We start from the raw sequence: 11,814 nt of genomic DNA, 5'->3' as shown, positions 1-11,814 counted from the left end.
TCTCTCTTTATTCTTAACGATTGTATATTAAAGGTACCTCTTTTCGGTATACAGATCTATGAGGTTTAATGCATGTGTAGACTCAAGAAAGACTCAGGCTGTTCCCTTGGCACAGAAAAGCTCCCTCCCACTGTCCTCGCAGTCACACCTGAAGCCACTCTTCAGTCTGGATCCATGTGCCATCTTCATGGTGTCTGTCAGGAATGCCTCACAAAGGAAGTGCCTTGAGACCGACTTTGCTTTAAGCTTGTATTTGGAGATAATACATACTTCACACTGTAGTAAGAATGGTGGAGAGCTTGCCTCTATCCTATGTCCCCCGATGGCAATCTTGTAAAAACAACCAAGAAACACACTATTATAAGTCACGTCGGGTGGTGGTGGCCCACGCCTTTAGTCCCAGCACTCAGGAGGTAGAGCCAGGAGGAGCTCTGTGAGTTCGAGGCCAGCCTGGGCTACAAAGTGAGTTCCAGGAAAGGTGCAAAGCTACACAGAGAAATCCTGTCTCGAAAAAACAACAAAAACAAACAAACAAAAAAGTCACAAGGAGCCCACGTTCCCCCTCATGCCTACTGACTGTGCTTCCACACCCCACCACCCCTTAGCTCCTAGCCAACACTAACCCACCCTCTATTTCATGTTTTGTTTGGGGTTTTGTTTTTCTTTTCCTTGACTCTGTGTAACTCTTTGGAGATGCACCCAAGTAGTTGTATGAATTGGCCCTTCAAGTAACCACGGGCAAAAGAAAGATCCAGAATGTTCCATTGCCCCAGAGCCCCCTGCTAAGTGTTGTTCAATGGCATAGATGTGTGACACAGCTTGTTTTTCATCACCCATTGACGGACATCTCAGATGTCGCCAGGTTTGGACTGCTATCAAAAAGCCTGTTATAAACATTAGTACATAGAGTTTTCAGTTGGTTGGTGTCTGAGACAGGGCCTTGCTGTGTGGCCCTGGATGGTCTGGGAGTCTGGGCCTTGCCAGATTTCCTGAGCATCTGCATGACTGCCTTGGTTGCTCAGAAGTGGCTCTGAAGGAGGGCTGCCCATAGGGCCCTCTGCCTTCCCGCTCTGACTTATCCTTGTGGGTAAGTCTTTCACCCAGATTTCCAACCCATTAGATGCCCGCAGTATGACCCACTCTTCCTTCATAATTCATGTCATAACTTTTCTTAATTCTGATAGTTTCTTCCAACAATATTTTGCATTTCCTGAGTCTTTCTTATGCTGAAGATCTTTCTGAGTTTTGGTTTTTTAGTATGTTTGTGTGTGTGTGTGTGTGTGTGTGTGTGTGTGTGTGTGTGTGTGTGTGGTGTGTTTTGTATGTGTATGTGTATACACAAGTGTTACAAGTGTACTCACCTGGGCAGGTACATGTGGAAGCCAGAGGCTTAGACCACATATTTCCCACAATGGCTTCTCTACCTTACTATTTTTGGAGCAAGGTTTCTTACTAACCTGGAGCTTGCTGTTGTGGGTAGACCAGCTAGCCATCAAACCTCCCTGGGATCTGCCTGTCTCTGACCCCCAAGGCTGGGGTCATAGGTGTGTGCTGCCATGCCTGGTATCTGCTGGGTGCTGGGGATCCAAACTCAGACCCTCATAGCTGCTCAGCAAACACTTTACACACTGAGCCATCTCCCCAGGCCCCTGATTTTTTTTTTTTTTTTTTTTTTTTTTGGTTTTTCGAGACAGGGTTTCTCTGTGTAGCTTTGCGCCTTTCCTGGAACTCACTTGGTAGTCCAGGCTGGCCTCGAACTCACAGAGATCCGCCTGGCTCTGCCTCCCGAGTGCTGGGATTAAAGGCGTGCGCCACCACCGCCCGGCTCAGGCCCCTGATTTTAACTGGAATCATCCTGGAAGCTGAATCAATGCGGGGCATACGTCTTCCCACCCACTGTATTCTTAGTGCTAATGGGGCCTGACACTGTATGAGCATGTGATAAGTGTCCGATGCCTGCTTACACCACAGCCTTGACTCTGGCTGTTCTCTGGAAACATCTTTTCTGATTGAGTCCACAAAATTACCCAGTCATGTTGCCTCAGATCAACATATGGGAGAAAGTAGATGTTGATATTGGCTGTTGGCTCATTTCCTGAGTATCCATTGAGTTTCTCCTGGGTGCTGGGATGACATGTGAGTGAGGTGGGCAATGGCCCTGCCCCCATGAGCTCAGTGAGTGACTAGCAAGCAAGAAACACAACCGAATAGGTGTTTATTCTAGATGACAGTAAGTCCTGCAGAATAGGAATGGAGCACACTCTGGGACTGTTATAGGGACCCCTGACCCAGCTCTGGGTCAGGCCTCTCCAGAAGAAGTCATATTTGAGTTTGGGCTTTAAAAAGACTTAGAGTTGGGTGGTGGTGGAGCATACCTTTAATCCCAGCACTTGGGAAGCAGAGGTAGGTGGATTTCTAAGTTTGAGGCCAGCCTGGTCTACATAGAGAGTTCTAAGCTAGCCACCGCTATAAAGTGAGACCAGCTCAAAAACAAAAGCCTTAGAACGCCAGTAAATTCTTTATTTATTTTGCTGGTTTTTTTTTTTCTTCCTTGCAGCTTTCTTGTTGAGAATCACATGTCTCTGATGGTAAACTCCACAAAGGGTTTCATCCCCTGACTCTCCTATTCAATAATGAGAATAACGGATAAAGAACACAGATGTGTGCCTTCCTGGTTATGGTGGTGATGGAGCTGATGAAAACAGAAACCGTGGGACCCTCCCTTGCCACTTTCCCCCAAGGGTTCTCCGTATGAATCAGGGAATGTAGGATCCCAAGATGCAATTCGGTTTGTACTCTCCAACCTCCAGCTCACTTTACAGTCCAGGCAGAATTGAACTGAAACGAACATGGCTTCCATCAGCTAAACTCAGGGGCTGCCCCCAGGAAGTTCTGGGAGAGAAGCAATGGAGCCAGAGGATGCAGCCCACCCAAATGAGGCCCATTTGGCCAGCAGAAAGCCTGGGAATGCCAACCTCGAGTGTCATGGAGTACACGTGACCTCAGTCTGGGCTAGCTCTAGCCCAGGTGCCCTGTTGTTATGAGAGCCTGGGTTTGCACAGAGGAGCATGCACCACCGCAGCAGGCTCAGGCTGGCTTGCCTCCTCCCTCTTATCTTCTTGGGTTTCTGCTCACACCAGGCCAACTTCGTGCTGGCTGTCCAGTGTGCACAATGATGCAGGCAGTCGCCCTTCTGCGTTTCAGCTTGCAGTCATTTTCTTAGGCTGTGTTTTAGGACACAATGCCTTTAAGGATTCTTCTAACTGCTCCCAGTCAGCAGTGGGGGTTGGGAGGGCGAGATTAGTGTGCTCTCAGTGGCCAGCTGTGTGAAGCGCCAGCAGGAGGTCCCGATCAGAGAAGGACAAAGGAAAGACAGGGCACCCTGGGAGGAGATGCAGGCGTGGGGTGTTCCCTCTCCTGCCCTGCAAGTCTGTCCAATCTGTACGTTTAGACTAAGAGTCCCAGCTCCTCAGAGAGCAGGTGTGGGCACTGTGGTTATTAAGCCTTGCTCTTCCTGCCCTCCATCCTGTCCGACTTCAGTTCCCATACTTTGGCAATCCAATCGCTCATGTCCTCCTTAGCACACAGGTGCTGGCAACCCCTGTAATAGGATCCTTTGGGAGCTCAATTAATTCTTCCAGGGAAGGGCTGTGGAGGCCTTGGGAGTGAGACTCGGGCTAAATATTTCTCTGGATGTAATGTGGGCCTCCAGTCCTTCCTTGATGCTTTCTTCATCCCTCTCAAAGCAAATCTCTTTTTGTTGATCACACATTGATAATGACATCTGTACTCATCTTGACTCCATCTATAGATTCCCCTGAGACCAAATCAACTCCTAAGAAGGTAAATCCAGCATTCAAGGTCAAGGCTGTGCTTCTAAGAGCCCCAGGTCTACCTTCTCCTTTTCCTTCCACCGTGTCCTATCCCGGGCTCTTCAGCAAGGCAACAGTTCACAGTTACACTTGACCCTGAGCCTGACCTCTGTGAACCCCATCCTAACAAGAGGGTCATCCCAGGTGGCTATGGCTGCCTGTGTGTCCTCTGAGCAGAGCCACAGGCAGGCACCTGTCCCAACACTTCAACTTTGTCATCGGTTTGTTAGTCCATCCTGGGCCCTGAATCAAGCTACTCACAGCCCTGTTTTCCTCATATGACAATGAGGGGTTGCTACTACCTACTCTGGTTTGCAGAGAGGCCGAGTTTTCCTCTTAACCAACGAGACTTAACCAGCTGGGAACCTAGGGATGAGGTGCTTTCTTCCAGGATTCATTTTCTCTTTGATAAAAATGTAGATAACGTGCCTGGGTGTGGCAGCACAGACCTTTAATCCAGGCACTCTGGAGGCAGCGGCAGAGGCTGGCAGACCTCGGTAAATTAGACGCCATCCTGATCTATATGGAGAGTCCCCGGATAGCCAGGGGGACGTACTAAGAGCCTGTCTCAGCCAGCAAAAGTAGACAATGGTGTATACAGAGTTGCTGTAAGGATCGTGGTACTGACACAGGTAACAGTGATCACTGCCCTTTCTAGAAGGTTCTTTTCCGTCCTTTGCTCCTCCCTTGCACACGACCCACCTATGTCTGCCCTTCTGGGAGCTAGCCTAGCAAGAGACTTTCCTTGAATGTATATTGTAAACTGAAAGGATTGAAAGGTCAACATTTTTGTGAAACATTAAAATACTAACAGTGAATTTCTCATGTTCTCTTCTCTTTTGGCTTAATGTGGAACAGTGCCAAATATATAGTCAGCACTTCAAAGGTGTTTGCTGAATGCTTAAATGATCTCACAAAGATATGCAGAGATGCCTGCATGATGTTATTATAGATAAATGAACCCGACGAAAATCTGACCTTGATTTTCCTGCCCACAAGTTTGCTTGCCTCTCTGGAGACCACTCAAGGCAGAAGCCCAGATCTTCCTCGGGTCCTTCTATGGTCTTATTACCTGTATCTGATTAGTGACCAACACATGTGGTTCATTTACTTCCTAAGCACCCTCTGAAGCTCTCCTCTCGGCTTTAACCCCACCACCCCTTCCATATCAGTCCAAGAGATCTCTGGACCACCACCTCAGCATCCCAACTAAAACCCCTCCCTGTTGGCATCGTGGATGCAGACAGGCTAACATTATCTTTCAAACCTCCGCCAGGGCCTTGCCATGTTAGCTACTTCCCCTGTGGCTGTGTCAAAATACAGGAGAGAGTTTGAGGATACACAGTCCATCAAGGTAGCAAAAGCATGGCAGCTAGAGCTTTGGGTAGCTGGTAACATTGTGTCTGCAATGTGAGCAGAGAGAGGAACACTTTCTTCAGTCAGAGTCTCCAGCCCATCAGATGATGCCACCTACAGCTGGTGGGTATTCCCATCTCAGACACCCGAATCTAGAGGCTCCCCTATAGACATGCCCAGCCCAGAGATCTGTCTGATAAGTGATTCCAGACCCTGTCAAATTGGCAGTCAATATGAACCACCACTCTTTCTAAAAGCCCTAGCGGCTCCCTGTGTCCCCAGGAATTGGTTTTAAACATAGCTTATTATTGGAGTCATCTAAGGAAGTCCTAAACTGGACTGATGTGGGTCCTATGATCTTTAGGTGACTGACTGATGGTTAACCTTCACTGTCAACTTGATTTGGAGTTACCCAGGAGACACTTGCAGACATGTGTCATCTCAGGAGTTTCCAGAGAGGTCTACTGGGGATGGAAGACCCGCCCTGAGTGTGGGTGGCACCATTGCATGGAGTGGGGTCCAGGACTGAATAAAAAGGCAAGCAGGAGAAAGCACAGACACTAGCACTCGGCTCTCTCTGCTTCCTGGCTGCAGCTGCAATGTGACTCGCCACCACACGGTCTTGGTGCTACCCTTCCTGCCACCATGGACTGTTTCCCCTCTTAAACACAAACCACAGCAAATCCTGCCCCCTTAAGTTGCTTCTTTTCAAGCATCTGGTCACAGTAAAGAAACAAGTGACTAATACCTGATGCCCAGGCTGATTGGATTCCCAGGGTTCCAGCTGGCAGACCGGCGCCTCTGGCCAGTGTGGAAGGCTCTCTTTTTCCTGCTCCTACCTCCTTCCCTATAGCATCTCATGCCTGTTTCTCCACCTTGAGTGTTAATGCTTTATCAATGCTGAGGCCAAGTGCTGCCTATGAACTTCAGTTCTCTGTTCGCTTTATGATTCTCCCGGAGTCTGCCCTGTCCTCTGGGGGACTCCTGTGTGCCCCTCCAGCTCGATCTCAGCCACCAAGAAACACATATGTAATGGCTTCTGTCTACAAGTTCCAAAAATGTAAAACTAACCCTTTAGGAGTCAGGGGAGCGATTGCACCTTGGTGGGTGTTGTGGTTAGGTGGCTAGGACAAACACCATGACCAAAAGCAGCTTGAGGAGGGAAGGGTTTATTTTGCCTTACAGCTTACAGTCCTTCATGAAGGGAAAGGCGGCAGGAACTTAGGGAAGAAGGCACCCGGAGGCAGGAACTGAAGCAGAAGCCACAGAGGAATGCTGCTTACTGGCTTGCTTCCCACAGTTTGCACGGTTTGCATTCTTTTTCTTTTTCCTTTTTTTTTTGTTTTGTTTTGTTTTGTTTTTCAAGACAGGGTTTCTCTGTGTAGCTTTGCGCCTTTCCTGGAACTCACTTGGTAGCCCAGGCTGGCCTCGAACTCATGGAGATCCGCCTGTCTCTGCCTCCCGAGTGCTGGGATTAAAGGCGTGCGCCACCACCGCCCGGCTCTTTTTCCTTTTTTAAAAGGTTTATTTATTTATTATGTATACAATGTTCTGTCTGCATATTTTGCCTGCCCACCAGACCAGAAGAGGACGTCAGATCTCATTATAGATGGTCGTGAGCCACCATGTGTTGCTGGAAACTCAGGACCTCTGGAAAAGCTGTCAATGCTCTTAACCTCTGAGCCATCTCCCCAGGCCCAGTCTGCTTTCTGATACCACCCAGGACCACCTGCCCAGGGTGGCACAACTCTTCTGTAAGCTAGCAATCAAGAAAATGCCCCCACAGACTCGCCTAAGGGAAATTCATGAAGGCATTGTGTTGTTGTTGTTTCGTTTTGTTTTTTGTTGTTTTGGTGCCTGTCCTAGATCTCGCTCTGTAGACCAGGCTGGTCACAAACTCACAGAGATCCACCTGGCTCTGCCTCCTGAGTGCTAGGATTAAAGGCGTGCACCACGACCGCCCAGCAAAGACATTTTCTTAACTGAGGTTTCTCTCCTCAGATAATTCCAAACTGCGTCAAGTTGATAAAAAACAACAATAGCAACAAAAGCCAACTAAGACAGTGAGGTGAGGACTAGTGACTGAGGGCGGCCAGGAACTGGTATCTACAGTTCATTTTCTTTGAGAAAGGGTCTCACTGTGTAGCCCAGGCTGGTCCAGAACTCACAGAGATCTACCTGCTAGGATTAAAGCTGTGTACCGACATGCCTGGCCAGCCATGTTTTCTGATCTGGGTGCTGCCCACCCACGTTTGCTTTGATTTGTTTGGATTCCTCAAGCTGTATGCTGTGACTTGCGCAGTAGTTTTGTGTACCGAGATGGCTCGGACAGCGCTTCCCCCGGGAAGCCTTTGTGAATACCCTCCCTTAGAACCAACCTTGCCCCATCCCGACTCCTGCTGTGCCTCACTCAGTCTTCCTTAGTGGCACTTAGCACTCGGGCCTGCAGTTCCACGTTGACATTTTTTCCCTGTAGGGACTTGCTCTCTTCTAGGACAAGATCTGAGACACCCCAGCATTTCCCACATGGCTCCACAGATGTGTGCGGACGGAGTGGACAAACGGAGGGAAATGAACCTGCACACACTGCATCTGTTTTTCTTCTCTCCTTTTTGAGAACAGTAATCACAGTATCCGGAGCTGCTCTTAGCCACTGAGGTAGGAAATCAGGGCCATCTCTCATGCCATTCTTCCAAACCTGAGCCAGAGGGACCATATTCCCACCACCAGGCTCCATCACCATTGCCACCTACCCTGTGGCGCTCTGCTGGCCTCTCTGTCCACCCGGCCGGTAGCAGAGCTCTTATCTCATCCTGTGTAAACACCACAGCCCAGAAGGGCTCCTGAGGGAGCACCGAATTGGCCTGAGTTCACCATCTTCCATTATTGCTTAGCTGGAGAGAAAACATACCACGGCTCCTGGCAAGCCAGACAATGGTTTTTTTTGTTTTTTTTTTTTTTTTTTTTCTCTAAGGCTTTGAGAACCAGAAGGGTTTCCTGTGGCCACTTAAAGGCTCAAATGGGTCACCACTTGGCAACTGGAATGTTCCTTATACTTCTCCAGCTTTGTTACCCTGTGTGCCATGTCCTCTTGGGACACCCAGGGCCTAAGGCTGAAATGGTCATGTATATCGTGGGTGTGTGTGCGCTTGTGTATGTGTGTGCACACATACCCAACATACAGCAGAAAGAGCTCTGGATCCTCATTCTCTTTTCTTGTGTAAACCAAAACATGAACAGGGCATACTACATGGATTGCTGTAAGCATTCATCATGAGTTAAGTTAGCACAAGTGACCTATATGCTACTAGAAACTTCCATACAGATATAAGTATCACATTAGCATCACTGGAAGGCCATCTTTGCAAATGGCAGATGCATTTTAAACCTGTACATCTTTTAAAGGGATCTTCAGATCTCACTGGAGAAGCTAGGGGGAAAAGTGACTTCCGGGTCAGGCTGAACCAGGACAGGAGGACATGATTGTGTGCAGAAGGTCACTCATCTCCTCCCAGGAGTTGGCCTTCCATATTGTGAACATCTTTTCTCATTGGTCCTCAGCAAGTCTCTCTCTGAAATCCCCATCACAGGACTCCTTAATATGCAGAATGGCTGCCTTTCAAAGCTTCATTGAGACCCCTGCCTCATTCCGTGGCCACCACTAAGGGCTTGCTGTCCTGTGGGGAAATTGCTAAAAATGTCCTTCAAACATCTACATCACGAGGGGTCCAGCAAAGCCGATGAAAATACCCATACCTCTGTCAACACGTCATATCACCAGGCTCAAATGTTGAAGATGAGTTTGGGGAGGCAATTCCTCATGACAGACCTTCAGTTCACCCAGGGCTGAAAGCAAAATCCAAGAAAACCCACTACCTAATTTATAGTTGTGACACAGCACGCTCTGAAATTCCCTCTCTCTGTGTGTGCAGGTACGCGTTCATGTATCCGCATCGGATGTGTTTGGAGGTCAGCGGCCAACGTTGGAGATCCTCTTGGCTGCTTTTCTACTGCTGTGATAAGACACCATGACCAAGGCAATAAGAACTTATTTGGAGCTTAGAGTTCCAGAGGTTTGGTGTCCATCACCGTCACGGTGGAGAACATGGCAGCAGCGGGCAGGTAGGCACAGCACTGGAGCAGTCGCTGCCAATTCACATCTCTATCCACAAGCACAAAGCAGAGAGAGCTAACTGGGAATGGCCTGGGCTTCTGAAACCTCAAAGCCCACCCCCAGCGACACACCTTCTCTAACAAGGCCACACCTCCTAATCCTTCTCAAATGGTCCCACCGACTGGGGACCAAGTATCCAGCATATGAGCCTATGGGGGCCATTCCCTACCACAGGTGTCTAGTTCACTCTCCACTTAGCATTTTTGAGACAGGGTCTCTCACTGAGCCTGTAGCTCACTGATTGAGCTGGACTGGCGAGCCAATGAGCCACAGGGATTCCCCACCACCACCACCACACCCCCGGCTGCCTTCTCCCCAGCACTGGGGTTACAGGTTCACATCTAGCTTTTTTTTTTATGTGGGTGCTAGGAATCAAACACTGGTCCTCTTTCTTGCATGGCAAACATTTTTCAACTGAGCCATGCCCCCAGCTCTGAAAATTTTCTTTTAATAAGGTGTATAGGCTGAAGAAATTCCAGGTGAGACTTTGTGTTTGTAGATTACCTGAGTGTGTGGGCTGAGACTTGGTATGGAGTTGAGAATAAGCAAGAGTTTCATTCCATTCTCTCCAGCCCATTGGGAAGAAAGGGAAGAACCCAGGACAAAGGTCTATTCAAGGTTATGGTTTCTCCTCACTCTATGCAGGGCAGAATACAAGCTAGCGAGAAAGATGTGTCTGGAGAGTCATTCTGATAATTGTGTTTGTTCTCCCCAAGAAAATTGCATCATTCTAGATTAGGGGTAGCATCCAAAGATGGGCTCAACCTCAGCACAGCATACCAGGTGGAGGGGTGCATAAAGGTTAGCCTGTTCTAAGATGTGTCAATCTATACTGGCTCTCCTAGAAGGACAGTGGGTACCATCTTGTACTTCAGTGGAATGATCAATCATTTGTGTCTTAGTTGTCCATGCATAAATAACTCCCCAAACTTTCAAAATTGCCTAGGGCGCTGGGGGTGTGACTTTGTTGTTAAATTGCTTGGCTGGCATTTACAAAATCCTGTGTTCAAGCCCCAACCCAACTTGAATCTGAATATGGTGGCACACACCTATAACCCCAGCACTTGGGAGGTAGAGGCAAGAGGATCAGAAGTTCAAGGTCACCTCTGGCTACATAGTAACTTTGAAGCCTGAGATACATAATACCGCATGTAATAGTAACAACAACAAAACCCAATCAAACAAAAATGTTCAGAAAAAGAGAAACTAGAGCTTACATCTCAATCATCACAGGTACTTGTTCCCTACCTACCAAATGCTAATATCTCTGCATTGGCCAGTTTCTCATTCATGAGAGATTCCTTGATTATCATGTTAAACAAACACATGCCTGACTCAGAGGTGACTGAGATGTAGCCCCCAATCTGCAGAAGCGTCCCGAGCCAGTGGAGAGTGTAGCAATGTTGACTGCTCCCCAGGGATGGAAGGAATCGGGGCCTGCAGGTCCCAGATGTAGAAGTGTTGTGAAACTCACGACCAGTACAGAAGGAACACTCCAGAACAAGTTGCCAATTGGCATGTGACTAGCTGGATAGTGGGAAATGCTAAGCCCAGACACACTGCAGCACAGCCCCTCCTGGCCTACCACACACCTTTGCCCTTCTGCCCATGACAGGGTCTCTCCAGAGGTTCAGTGATGGGCAAGCTGGACCCAAGAACTGCTTCCTTCCAGTGCTCTTAGCTCCACTCTCCCAGCTGAAGTCAGGCCCAGCACTGGCCTTCCAGCATTGTCAACAATCCTGAGATTTTGCTAGCCTGCATCCCACTGCTCCACTGACAGCCCTGGAACTAGGCAGGAGGCTCGCTTAGCCTGTAGGAAAACCGCTCTGTTCTGAGCCTTGAGCCTTCTTGTGATGAATCTGCATTCTATGGGATCTTGTCCATTTGAGGCTTTCTATTGTCCTTCCGGAGACTTGGAGAGAGGGAGAGATAGACAGGGTGGGGGGCAGAGACAGACAGAGGCAGAGAGAGGAACAGAAGATGAAGCAGCGACACTGACAGCAGCATCAGGAGTCCTGTCCAGAGGTGTGGCTGTGTCCAGCATCAGCTGCCCGGTGACTTCATGCAATCAAGATCCCAGTGAGATGCTGTGACTTTTCATAATCTTGGTGTCTGGGATTTGTCACTTGGAGGTTCCTGAAATGATGGTCTCAGTCTAACTGCAAAATGGAACCAAGGTGGCGCCTTTGGAAGACATGATCTCATCAGCCCTGGGGTGGCACTGGGTCAGGGGAATGTGACAGAGCCCCCAGGGATGCTGCAGGGAGCAGCTGTGAGGCACCATGGCAACAAGGTAGAGGAAGGGTGGAGCTTTGCTGAGACCTGGCTCCCTGTGGAGCTAAATGGAAAGTCTAGGACAAGCTGCCTCTACCCTAATGAGCCTGTTTCCTCATCTTTAAAACATGAGTAACA

Source organism: Peromyscus californicus, unplaced genomic scaffold, assembly GCF_007827085.1.
Source record: "Peromyscus californicus insignis strain IS unplaced genomic scaffold, ASM782708v3 Scaffold_9__1_contigs__length_137607984, whole genome shotgun sequence".
Taxonomy (NCBI): Eukaryota; Metazoa; Chordata; class Mammalia; order Rodentia; family Cricetidae; genus Peromyscus; species Peromyscus californicus.
The sequence above is the reverse complement of the archived record's forward strand: the minus strand, read 5'-3'. Positions refer to the sequence as shown.